We start from the raw sequence: 14275 nt of genomic DNA on the forward strand, positions 1-14275 counted from the left end.
CAACCCCTTGATTATTTAGTAGTACTCAACCTTAGTTCAGCATCAAGATATGTGATGTACTCTAACTGTTTTCTTCTTCACATACTTTCACACTATCACATTCATATCTTTCATAAACTTACAACTACATTTACTTGCATTTAACAAGTTCATTTATTTGGTTACAACTGGGCTACGCACAAGGCGAAGCATGATATTCAGAGTATGGTCATCCCTAGACACATAAAAGTAAAATTCTTCCTTGTTACAACTACTCATTTTATCATTTACACATTTGACATATATAGGAAAAAAAAAAAAACAAAAATTTTCCTTATCAACTAACAACATAAATTCTGGAATGTGACTTTCCAGCATCCTAAAACTAATTTAGAGGGTATACAGCCATTCTACAATATATAAACATTCTCAAGTCTTTGTGTGGGTAAAGGCCCTTGTCTTTACCCATGTTTGTGTGTACCAATCTGTATGCTCCTGGGTAGGGGATTTTAGTAATTATGTGTGGTCCAGTGTATAGTAGTTGCCACTTATGGTTCAGTTTCCCAATTTTTGTGGTTTTGGGATGTGTTCTAAGTAACACCTGTTGTCCTGTACAAAATTTTGTTGTAAGTTTCAGCTTTCCATCTATATTTAGCCAAGGTTTCAAGATGATTACGGCTTGTCGTATTTTATCCCCCATTGATAATTCTGGTATCGGTATCTCGGGCAAAGGTTTCTCCCATTCGTCTACTTGTTTGTTATTGAACATCAGCTCATTTGGTGTAAATTCAGTTGATATATGGGGAAAGGTTGCTAATAACTTGAAAGAAAGGAGTGACATATTTAATCCACTTAGTATGTTTACACGGTGTATAGGTCCTCACAAATCTGTTGAATTCCTTCTATGGAGGACGCTTCTGGATGAAATTGGATACTAGAATGTATTTGATTTGATTTGAATCTACAAACTCTTTCCATTTACATCCAACAAAATATGAGGCATTATCTGTTAACATGACTTCTGGTTTTTCTACTCTTGGAAAATAATCCTCTTTGATTTGTCTTATAATTGAACTGGCTACAGTGTTTTGTACAGCATACAGTTTTATATATTTGGTGAAAATATCATATAGACCTACTATATACTTTATTCCCCCCTTACCTCTGGGATAGGGTCCAGCCACATCCAATGATACAGTTTCTAGAGGTTTTTTTTAGCCATAATGGGATGTATTTCTATCTGTTTGGAGATGTGAGAATGTTTTGCTTTCTGACAGGCAATACACTTTCTTACCACCTGTAGTACTTCTAAAGTTTGGGAAATAACAGTATTTATCTATTTTTTCAGTGCATTTTGCAGTGCCATAATGTCCCTAAGTATTGTGTGTGTATAAGATAAAATCATCTATACGTTCCTCTGGCAAACACACGCACCATTGTTCTTGTTTGCGATGGTTCCTATGGAATAGAACACCTTTGTGAATTGTGAAAAATCTTTTCAACATTTTGCATAAGTTTTGTTCTTAACTTACTCCAGTGTGTGTCTTCCTGCTGTAATTGCTCCTTGTGTTTACACACGTGGACATAGTATTGTCGGAGTGTTTTGTCTTCCTTCATCATAGCTCTAATTTCACCTTCCTGCTCTAGTAGATCCTTAAATTCCTCTAAGCCTTTTGGTAATCAAGAAGGAGCATCAGCTATTATGTTTTGGTTTCCTTTTATTTACACTTTCTCAAAATTGAATTCTTGTAGATACATACAAAACCTGGCTATCCATCAGTGCAGCAATTCACAAGTTAACAAAAATGATAGGGACTGATGGTCACAGTATTCCAGCTTTTTAAAGGACCAAATTATAGCCAAACCTCCAACTCCATAACTGTATATGAATGTTCAGCTTTGGTTAAGGTGTGGCTGGTGAAGCTAATTATTTTAGGGATGAGTTTTCCTTCTTCCTCTAGCATTTGAAAAAGGGTGCACCCAGACCTTGAGAAGACATGTTAGTGCATAAAGAAAAATTCTTCCTCATGCCTGGTTGAGATAAGATACTAGCATTTAATAAGGCTTGCTTGATGTTCTCAAAATCGGTTTGAAATTGTTTGTCCCATAACAAGGTCTATTTTTCCACAGAAGAATGAGTAAAGCATCAGAGTTCATAAGTTGGTTAGGGATGAATTTCCTGAAAAATGAGACTAGGCCTAAGTATACGTTTAATTGCCACTTGTTTTGAGGAACAGCACAGTTCCTAATGGCATCACATTTGTTAGAATCTGGCAGTATGCTTTCCGAAGAGATATGTGTTCTAAAAATTTTATCTTTTCTTGTATGAAATTAGATTTCTTGAGATTTGCTGTTACTCCATGTTTGGAAAAGTGGCTCAATACTTGTTTAGTTAATCTTAAGTGTTCTACCCAAGTGGGTGTGGTGACTAAATGGTCATCTATGTATACCACTACCTTAGTCAAAAGTTTAGGTCCTAGCACATTGTCCAGTGCAGAGATAAATACACCTGCACTTATGTTCAATCAAAATGAAATACTTGAAATTTGGAGCTCCCGCCCCACATACAAAGGTGGTATACTTCTGACTTTCTTCTCATAGTTTTATTTGCCAATAAGAGGACAGGAGATTAACTGTAGTAAGAAATTTAGCATCATCGAATTTCATAACCTGCCCCTCGAAATTGTCTGGATATGTTCAAACTGGTACTATAATCTTATTAATGTTATGTGTGACGAGGATCAAGTGCACCCTGCCATCTGGCTTACTCACAGCCAAATCAGGACTACAATAAGGTGAAAATGATGGTTGTATTATGCCCCATTCAAGCATCCTGTTAATCTCTTTTCTTACTGCTTCCCTCTTCGTCCATGGATTAGGGTATGAAGTAGAACAAAACGTTTTGTTAGGATATACTTCTATTTTGTACACAAAATCCTTAATGATACCTGGTCTCTTTTCAAATACATGTATACAAACAAGTGTCAGTTACCTAAGTTCCTTGCTGTTCTTGAGACAAGCACTTTGATTCACTTACCTTTGTGTATATTGTGTTGATGTTTACCTGTTCTACTGCTGACTGTCGTTATTGTATGTGTTGACAAACATAACTGTGGGATTTACCAATTGAACCTCAAAGTTATGACCAACTTCAGATTTACATCTATCAATACTTCCCCTGATTAGGTCTATTGCAAATAACTGGTTGTTTACAGTGGAATAACAGTGGCCCTTTCATATATCAATTTCTACTTGGTATGTCCTAAATGTCTCCATGCCAATTAAACAATCAACTATTAATTTCTCTGCTATCAAATATTTACATTGTACAGAAAACTATCCTAATTGTCGGGAATTAAAGCTTGTATTTTGACTCCTTTTGATTTCTGACCAGTGGCAGTTTGTACGTTGCGATTTTGCGCTGGCAGTGTGGGTATACAACCACATTTCTTCAATTCTTGAAACAATCCCTGTGACATCAGATTTGTCGCAGTATCTGTGTAAAGCCTAATAGGTACATCAAAGTCAAATATTTTGACTTTAATAGTAGTTTTTACTTTGGCCTCTATGAAGTGTACCCTCATTACTTTGATACAGATCATCTTTCACATCACCATCTTGATCGTATCTGATAAAGCAAGTGTCGATTGAGCTCATACCCCGACTCTCCTCCAAGATCACAGAACAGGGGCCTACTGTGACTGGTTCAAGCCTCTGGGTTACATGTAACTTCTACTATATGGACTGTTGATGTTCAATTACGCCCATTAGTATCCTGTGAGGCTTTCAATTGAAATTCTCCATGCCTTTGCATGTTATTTGGCGTATGTGCTTTACTTTGCCGGGCGAATTCTGCTGTCTGTGGATTATTCAGCTGTCTGGTATTGTTTTGTGTTCACCAAGCAATCAGCTAATTATTGCCAATAGCTTGTGTGTGTACATATTGTAAGGCTGTCCATACTCTACTTGCCTGTTGTAGTTGCATTTGTTAAATTTTTGCCCATTTTTTTAATATGCAGCCTTGAATTTACAGCTTTAGCCATTGCTATTGTGATTACCATTACCATTACCATAGCTCTGTGTGGAGTAAGGTTGCCATCTGTGTTGTTCTACGAATCCATTGTTCACTTGTTGGTCTGTAAATCTCTGTGGCTTTACCTGCATATTAATAGGCGTGGATTGTACTGGTCTCTCTTTGTATATCAAATCTATTGAGTCCAGTACAGATAGAAAGTATTCGGGGTCGTGTTCTGAAATGGTAATGAGTTTTTTCCTTATGTGGGCAGGAAGGCGGCTCTTTAAGATTTTCAGTAGATCCACTTCAGATACTGGGTTCGTCCACTATCTGGTTTTACTAAAATATTTTTTTCAAAATAACCCCTTAAGCTTCCATGTTTGTTATTTAATGGGGCTGTATTGAATACTTGATGTCTGAGCCTCTCTTGTATGGCCTCAGACCAATAGTTATCCAGAAAGGCTCTCTTAAACTGTTCATAGCAGTGGCAATGTTCTGCCATGTCCATAGCTTGTAGCAGAACGTCACCCTGTGTGTATCCAACAACAAATCTAATTTTCTGGGCTTCGATCCAAGTATGAGGGAAAACATTTCGAAATGCTCTGATAAAGACCACAAGGTTTGTTCTTTTTCCTTCGGAGGTAAATACCAGAAATTGTCAATGTCTAAGTAATCCTCCATCTGCAAGTAATGTTGACAAATATGCCACGCTGTCAGTGACCGGTGTGTTTGTGTTTGCTTATGGTGTAGCGCATAACAATTGTGCTTGCTTGACCAGTACAGCTTCCAGCAAGTGTTTTTGCATTCTGTGACCTTCACTATTTTCCTTCTATGGGCTAGCCATGTATTATGTGTAACCAGTGAAAGTATCTAACTTCTCTAAAAGTATGGGTTTGTTTTCTGTCAAACGCTGTTTTGGAATGTCAGAAGTTTTAGCAATACTGCCTCATAACCTTTCCTCTGCTTCCTTTAAACCTGAATTTATTTTAGCTAGTAATTGACTTCCTTTCTCTTTTAGAGCTTCTTGTACTGTACCTACATAAATTTTGTTCTCTGACACTACCATTTCAGCAAGGGTACTGTCCTCATCCAACATCCCAGCTTCAGCTTTTCCAGTTATTTCCTTTACATCTGCAGAGATTTTATCTTTCTGTTTTTTGGCAAATTTTCACTCTAAACTTAACTGGTCCACTCTGAGACTTAACTTTTGTACTTCTGTAGGTAAATTTTTGCACACGTCTTGCAGCTCGCTGACTGTGTTTGTCACATTTTTTACCAAAACATCCATTTGAGATTGTATCTCCTGAATTTGGGAATATCCTTCACTGAGGTTTTGTAACCCACCTGCTAATTGTTCCTGTTTATTGTCTACAGATGACACTCTTTCCATTAACATAATTATATTGCAGGATATACTGGTAATTATTTCTTGTTTTAGTTGTTTACCTAGTTCTGTCAACTTCCTGTATAGTTCGTCAGATAATTCAGTGGATATAGTTTTGCTCACCTCAGTGAACTGTTGGCTAATAATGTTCTGAAATCATTAAATGCCTGATTTTGCTGTGTAAACTGTTGTCCTATACCCTTAAATTGTTGTGTTACACTCTCCCGAAATTCCTGTTGTTTTGTAAACTGTTGTGTTATTAGTTGCATGAGTGGTATCAAATTGTGTGTCTCACTAGTATTTACAGGCAATGGCCTTACCGCAGTGGCTACACCGGTTCCTGTGAGATCACCGAAGTTAAGCGCTGTCGGGCGTGGTCAGCACTTGGATGGGTGACCATCCAGGCCGCCACGCGCTGTTGCCATTTTTCGGGGTGCACTCAGCCTCGTGATGCCAATTGAGGAGCTACTCGACTGAATAGTAGCGGCTTTGGTCAAGAATACCATCTTATGAGCAGGAGAGCGGTGTGCTGACCCCACGCCCTTCCTATCCGCATCCTCCACTGAGGATGACAAGACAGTCAGATGGTCCCGGTAGGCCACTTGTGGCCTAAAGATGGAGTACTAGTATTTACATTGTTTTTATGAACTGTTTCCTGTTCTTGTACTCATGATGTTGCAAGTTAGTAATCAAAGGAATTTTCACTGTTGCGTGCTTCAGTTTCACTATTTGAAAAAATGTTTCCCTATGGAAACTGAGAAATAGTCTCATCAAGCATAATAAAAATGACATCATGATTAGTTATATTACCAGTGTCATCATTTTCTGATAGTGAGCCACCAACCTTGTTGTTTTGGTTGTCATCGGCCAGTTCACAAGTTGGTGCATTACCTTCAACTGCTGCCAAGCTTGGATTTCCGACAGCTTGGCATATTGCAATTTTTAATGAATTTTCAACAACGGCCATTTCATTTGTCTCCATTGTGAATATTTTTCAACAAACTTATGAATAAATTTTTTTTCAATGATGAAATTTTGTCTGTGTCAGTACTTTTCAATTAAATTAGGTTTATCTGCATATTCACTAATGAACCTGATTGTTACCTGACACAGTCTTATAGAACTTGAACGACTTATCTTGCACTTTAATGATGACTTTTTACAAATTTTCATCTTTTCTGTAGAAGTGCACTTTCCATAAAGGATATTAACTGGAAGGAAAATAGATTATCTACTGTCAGAGAGGTGGCACCGAGCACAGCCATATAAGCAAACAGCGCAGCAGCTTCCTACCTTTACCGCTGAAATCAGCATACCTGGCTCATCTCATTTATAGTCAGAATTTAATTTTAATTTGATCCTTTAATGTTTTTGTCATTCTTAATCTTGTGGGCATGTAACAAATACAATGAAAGTTTCATTAGTTTCTTGCAACAATAATGTGAATCATTTATCTCAATTTTTTTATCGCAACAATTTAAAGGTCTGTTCATATTTTGCTCGGTGCCATCCTGTCACAGTTACCATTGAATAGTGGTATACATGGGGGGAGATAATGGGAATGTAAACTGATTAATAATTGCTTGAATAAATGGAAAAAAAATTGATTAGAAATAATAGCTGAAAGAAATTGGAGGGTAATTTATGAATCTGTACGCAATCCTGTGTGGATTTAACTGGTACTATTATCAACAGACCTTCAATATCAATACAATCAAGGTCAGTATTCATAATTTGCATTACATTCTACTTTACATTAATTCCATTGTGCGTAGTCTTGGTTATAACAATGCCAAAGCAGGATCGCTCCTCCGCTGCTCGCCCAAATTCCTCTCGTCTGCACCGAACCTCCTGATGCAGGACCTTGGTGGCAGGTGAAATGATGAACAGGCATGGATGCACATTTCACATACGTGAATTAATTTCACCTTTCTAATAACTTTTTATGACACTTTTAATGTATGGTTGAGATACACATTTTTTAACAACACTGGTACGACGGATCCAAGCATACATCTGCACGCTACCACTTACAGAAACAAATAGGTGAAGATACAGGAATTGATAAGTTGAAGAGTGTATTTCTGGCTTTGTTTCATGCAGATGTATCAAAACATTGCCACAAAAAGATGTATCAAAACATTCCCACAAAACAACTCATTAATTTACCTTTAGCATTGTGTTTATTCCACTCAGTTTACATTTAGCTTACATGTATAAGAAGAAAAGAATGAAAAATAATTTTTTTCAACACAATTCCTGTACATTTATACAACTAAGTTCAGTGAGTTCTCTTGCTACTTTTTGTACAGCCCTTTTTTATAGTTTAAAGATTGTTTGTCTGTTCTGCTCATTTGTTCCACAGAACATTATCCCATGACTCATCACAGAATATGTTGTACTGGTGCATGAGCTACTACACACAGAGTTAACTATTCTAAATGCAAAGTATGCTGAAGCTATTCATTTCTGAATCACAGTAACATGCTCAGTCAATTTTAGTTGTGCGTCAACATACATCTCTAGAAATTTTGTCTGTGATACACATTCCATGAGCTCATTTTTCAGTTTTAAAGAGTTATTTTTGGGTTTCCTGCTTGTGTGGAAACTAATACTGCTGGTTTTTTTTACATTTAAAGTTAATTTGTTGTTATCTACCCATCTGCATACATGCATGCATTTTTTTCTGGTTTGTCCTTTATTACACTCTGTTTTTTAGGCATGAACGAAATCCCTTATTTTCTACCCCTCTTATACCTAGAGCTCCCAGTTTTCTTAACAAATTGTGTGGTCTACTGTACTTTAGGCTTTGCTGAAGTCAAGGAAAATAATCTCCTTTATCTAATGCTTTCAGAACAACACAAAATGGGCTATATGTGAACCCAAACTGTTCTTTTCCCCGGAAGATTGTATTTTGTTAGGTATTCCATGGGTCTAGTTTTCATTACAGTAATTGCCTCTGGGAAACAAACTGTGCAATTGATTCATTTATGATGTGTGCTAAAGGGTCCCTGATGTTGTCTACACAGTCCTTCAGCAAGCACGTAGGCACTTCATCTACACTTGCTGAGATTTATATTTTAGGTTTGAGGTGGATGTTCAGGTCAGTTACACCAAATAACACCTTTTTAACAGTAGTTCATTTATTCACCTCTTTACACAAGCACAAGCAAGGCTTACAAAGAACTGCCTATGGCGGAAGAGAGCAAAGATAAAAGATAATGTTAGCTTAGCGTCCAAAGATGATGCTCGGAGTCTAGAGACAAATGTATATCGATGCTGGTGTCGACCTCATGGGTGCCACATAGCCCCCCACCCCCCCTCCCTTCAGTATGGAGTACTCTTGAGAGGCCGGGGGAGGGGGGGGGGTGACCAAGGCATCGGCAGGGGTGGTCCGCAGGAGCCGGACCACGGTCAGCTTGACAGCATCTTCAGGGAGCTGCGTGGGTAGTCGACATGAAGGAACATTTGGCCACCGAGCCTGGAAGTCGTTGAAGCATGCCGGGCATTGTACTGGGCGTGCAGGTTGTGCGGTGACAGGTAGGCCGGCAGTTTGCGAGTGGAACAGAGTGACGATGACGATGTCTCCGGTGGGTGTGGCAAACACATGAAGCACATCCAGGTCGACATCAGGCGAGAGGGGAACACATTTCACCAGGTGGCAGGGAGTGGTGGAGGTTGTGTCATGAGCACCAGATGAAAGGAAACACATGAAGAACAGTGTATCATCGCGTAGTATTATAGAGATGTCGTGGATTATGTCCGGGGGAACAGGCACAAACACCTTGAGTGAGGGCACGTTCTAGATGGGGGGTGTGAGAAACTTCGACAGGGCAAGGCAGGTGATGGAGGAGAGGTCGAAGGGACCGGCGAAGGGCCGGGCAGCGAAGGCGTGATTGTAGGTAAGCTCAACATGGGGAGCATGGGGTCACTGAATGGAGTGCGTGAGCTCGGAGTAGGGGGTAAGGTAAGAGGAGAGTTCGAAGATTGGGGCTGGAAGCCACTCGATTGAGTTCGTAAGTCTGACCTGGAGGGAGTGGTCAGAGCGTTGTGAGCCATGACAGTGAGTGGTGTGGTCGTGGCCTGAAGGGGGGTAGAAGAAGGCTCAACATGAGCAGGATTAAGTCTGTTGATAGAGACTGTGACAGCTGAATCTTTCATCTGGATGTCATAGGTGTTGGCTGAGCACCAGAGAAGTCAGTATGTGTGTGGAAGTAACAGTAGGGGTAATGCGGATGTGCATCCTGCAGAGAGCCCGTAGCCAAGGGGGAAGGACGAGGGTCTGTGCCTGCCGAAGAGTTGACTGCAGGAAGTTGCGATGCTGTCGGCAGTGCCGGTGAGTGGTTACCAGTGTCCAAATTAATGCGGTGTCCACAGCGTGCCGGGGGAGGGTGAAGCTGTTGGCGTTAGGTGGGTTCAGTTTGCCGTGTGTGAAGCTCACACTGTAGTGCAGAATGAGCTCGGTCAGTGGCACGGATAAGTAAGTCAGTTGCTTGATCTTCAAGACAAGACATGGCAGTTTGGACAGAAAGAGGAAGTTTCTTGATCCAGATTGACAAGAGCGTGTTATCAGGCATGGCCTGGTTGTTAACGAGGAGTCAGAGACGGTGCCACAGCTGTGATGGAGTCGAGTCACTGAGTTGTTCCTCGTAGATGAGCTGCTGGACCTTCTTAGTCGACATCTGTGTAACATGTTCCAGTATCGTCCCCTTGAGAGAAGCGTATATGTCTACCTGAGGAGGTGGGATGACTAAATCATGAATCAAGTCAGCATGGTCGTGGAGATTGTTCATGAGGCAAATATACTGTGAGTGGCCATCAAGCGAATAATATTGAAAGATCTGCTTGACTAAGGTGAACCAGAATTCGAGGTTCTCGATGGAGAATGCACACAGTTTTGGTAGTTTCGCGAGTGGTGGCGGCCTGGGGGTGAAGTGCGGAAGCAGATGTGAGATCCAAAGCGTGGGCAGCAGTAGCATTCTCGAGCCTTCGCAGCGTGGTCGGGGAGCTTGATGGAGCTGTGAACTGGCCCTGCAGTAGAGTGAAGGTGGCACAGAGCACTGGGGCGTAGTAGTAGAACGTAGGGTGTCGTTAGGCCCACTAGACCACTTGTTGTTCATGTTGCAGGCTGATGTGCTGAAGCCGGAAGACACATATTGATGTGGGACAGAAGTAGCAGCAAGCTGGTCAGAAGCTGAGGTGAAAGGTCCGTGAGCCTGGCATAGCCGACCATGTGGCTGTAGTTAATGTGGGGTTGCACGGAGTAGGGCGCTGAGAATTGTTGCTCTGGCAGTGGAAAGTTGTCCAATGAAACATTAATGGAGTTCGACACTGGTACCACACTGCATTGAGAGCCGTAAGTAGTGGTGGCACGGTTGGTGGAGGTACGCACATGAGATGGCACGAACAAAGGCATCTGGTAATCAGAGTCATGTGTGTTCCTAACCTCACTTATTGTTGCAAGCTCGAAAATGTCCGGCGAAATCGGAGTAATCGTCGAGTGAGAGGCATTGTGTTGCAGTCCTGGCGGGTGTACATCGCCCGCAACACGATGCATGTCGGTCAAAAAATCCGGGGTTAGGCGTTGGGACGAAGTTATTGTTCGAAAGCTGTGTCAATGTAATACATGCGAAAATAACCAATGCGGAGGCCGCAGACACAGTAAAACAGCGAGAATGGAAGACATTACATCACTTGGGGGTCACCAGTGAGGTGGATGTTTAGGTCAGTTACACCAAACAACACCTTTTTAACAGTAGTTCATTTATTCACCTCTTTACACAGGCAAGGCTTACAAAGAACTGTCTATGGCAGAAGGGAGCAAAGATAATCTTAGCTTAGTGTCCAAAGACAATGCTTGGAGTCTAGAGACAAACATATATTGATGCTGGTGTCGACCTCATCGGTGCCACAGGTTCTTAACAACATGGCTTATTTTTTTCTGAACTGTTGAGTTACAGCATCATAGTGCCTGGAACATAGTTCAGTGTTCATTCACGCTGTATATTGTCAAAATTGTGTTGTAGCTTGGTAGCTCTGTTGCTGAAATATTGCTTTCTATTTTTACCTGTTTGTGTTTTTTCTATGTGTCCCCTGTTTGGTGATTTACCAGGCTGCTTTTAGTTTGTTTTCTGCCTTTTCTATAATTTTATCATTTGAGACCTTTTTCATGTTACTAAAACTTTTCTATACATGTTTTTGTATTTTTGGTAGTACGATATTTTTGAAATGCAGACTCATTTTCGTTGTTTTTTGTGCTGCTGCGGTGTTTTAGTGTTACAGATGATTTCCTTATCCCATTGGCCACCCAATTACTTTTGTTTTGTGTTTTAGTGACAGTAGTACTTTTTGGAACACTCCTTCAAACCTAAATTTAAATTTCAGTAGAAACTTTGAAAACTTCCTATTTGTAGTAGTCTCCATGTACTCTTCTTCTCATGTTTCATTGTTCATTTTCATGGTAAATTCAGCCCGTTTTTGCTTAGAGAAGATCCTTCTGTATATGAATACTTTAGTTCTGTTTTCTACATTTGTGTTTAATTTTAAGTGCTGGCTGTAATGATCTGATAGGCCCACGTTACCCACAACAACATCACAATTTCCTTTCTCCAAGTTAGTTAGTATATGCTCCATGATTGACACTGAATGCTTGGTTACCCTTGTGGCTGTGTTAATCAATGGTCATATTCTATAGCTGTACACAATGTTCAAAAACATGTTGTAGAACCCATCTGGGTTCAATGAGTTGATGTTTAACTCTCCACAAATGAGAATTTCACTCTAAGGATTAGTAACCATGTACAGTACTTGGAATAGTTTTGCTATGAATGTATCTATGTCACCACTGGGAGAATGGTAAATACATAGTATAGTTGGTTTTGGAACATGTGTGGCTTTTGTATCTACCTAGCTGATATTTCTACATGTTTTTCTTTGCTTAATGAAATAATGTCATTTCTAACCTTGTACATAATCCCTTCATTTACATATATACTTGATTCCCTACATCTCAATGTATGTCGTATTATTCTAAGGAAGGATATTGTATTGCTACTACTTATCTTGAAAATGGCATCAGTGTCAAATGGTGGCTTCCATTGCAACGTCTTGATAAAAATACAAGTGGACTGGGTTGTTTTTTTATATAGAACTGAAGATGAATGCAGTATTCTTGGTATTAGCACTCTTTATTTTTAGTTCACTCGCCACAAATTTCACAAATAATCTTTTAATGTAACTCAAAAACATTTCATATGCACTTGTTGAAGTTTAAAAAAAGACTAAAAGGCAGTATCTCATCAGTCTAAGAGCTTACAAAGTGATAGTACCCTGAAGTGATGAACTGAACTGACTGAACAGAAGTAACTAAGCAAAAGTGAGTGAATAGAAGTGACAAACTAAAAGTGACACATTTGGCACAAATTTTAAGGGATGAAACAGCTTCTAGAAAGACCTGGAAGGTGCATGATTTCTGCTTTTAATAATAGATACAGATTTAAATGAAATTAATATTTTTTATGAATGAAAAACCCTTGAAAATATAATAGAAACAAAATATGTTCATATACTTATGAAAATAAATTAACTTATTTTCAAAATATGCCACAGGCATCATGCAAATTAAGTTTGTAAATTAATTACAGTTTATTGTAGGTGACATTTGTTATGAATGATAGTACATAAACTTCAAGAAGAAAAAATTAAAACAAGATCATGTTTTGTACTTTATTGTGAAATTTATCTCATATCTGATTTTTCTAGCACAACATTACAACACAGAAACATGTAAAATTATTTTACGTAATGGACCGACTTTGAACAACAGAGAACTTTGGCAGTGTACAAATGTATTGCATGATTCTGGAAAAAACATAGATCTAATACTTTATATTCAAAAATTGACTAAAATGTTACAGAAAATAAAGTATCACAAGTTACTGTAATCTCAAGAAGTTATCATAATTTTTGGTTTGTTATAAAGTGTTTGGTTGTTTCTCGGCAGGTGGAATGTTTGCTGCAACTTTGACAAGTGGTCACTGCAATTGATGGGCTACAGTTGCCAATTGCCTCTCAGTTTACAAAAATTAGTTTTTAGTGATCCTCATCAGTAATTAATAAAACTGCCTTAGTACATGAGTATGATAAAAAATTATTACATTTTTCCTGTCATCTGTCAAACAGAATGAAGACTAACAGACTATTTCATCAAGACTAACAGGATGTGGAGCAATAGAGATACATATTTTGTATAATCCACATGTCAATGACCTGCACTGCTAAAAGAACTCAATATACACAGTTCAACAGCCGACTTTCTCTCAAGAGCCCTCCAGGTCCTGTTATAATACAAATAGAGGAGCTGCTTTTACAGCAGTGCTTGAGTACACATTTCTGTTGTTTAAAGAGTATGCTTTGTTGACACTGGGCATTGACCTGCTGTACGCCAGGCTCTGTACATAATGGTTTGGTTCTCAATAAAAGTCCATTGCAAAAGCACAAGCTGAGTTAGTCGGTGCACCACTTGGCCTGCAGAATCTTTCATGTAGGTAATGTGAAACCTTTCTATTTAACCAATAATTTTTATTATATTAATTTGAAATTTGCGCAGATATTATTAAAAAGAGAAGTGAAATGTAAATGAAAATAGATGGGGAAGCAGCTGACATGACAGTGGTAGATACTATATGACAATATTCTCTGATGCATAAGGTATTACTAATCTGTGATGGTGGATATGGAGAAATCAGGACTGTACATGGAATCAAAATCTATTATAATTCAAACTCATTCCCTCTTTGCCTGAAGTATTTTATGTTAAAATGCAGAAGTAACTTATACTTTCAAATATATTTGTCATCTAGTGGGATTTATCTAAGATCTTCTGTTACACATAGTTT

General features: G+C 39.0%; 1 pseudogene; it reads left to right on the forward strand.

The window, feature by feature from the left end:
• The first annotated feature begins 5684 nt into the window (after nucleotides 1-5684).
• Nucleotides 5685-5802, forward strand: LOC126459540 (5S ribosomal RNA; annotated as a pseudogene).
• Nucleotides 5803-14275: the final 8473 nt, after the last annotated feature.

Source organism: Schistocerca serialis, chromosome 2 (genome assembly GCF_023864345.2).
Source record: "Schistocerca serialis cubense isolate TAMUIC-IGC-003099 chromosome 2, iqSchSeri2.2, whole genome shotgun sequence".
NCBI classification, from domain to species: Eukaryota; Metazoa; Arthropoda; class Insecta; order Orthoptera; family Acrididae; genus Schistocerca; species Schistocerca serialis.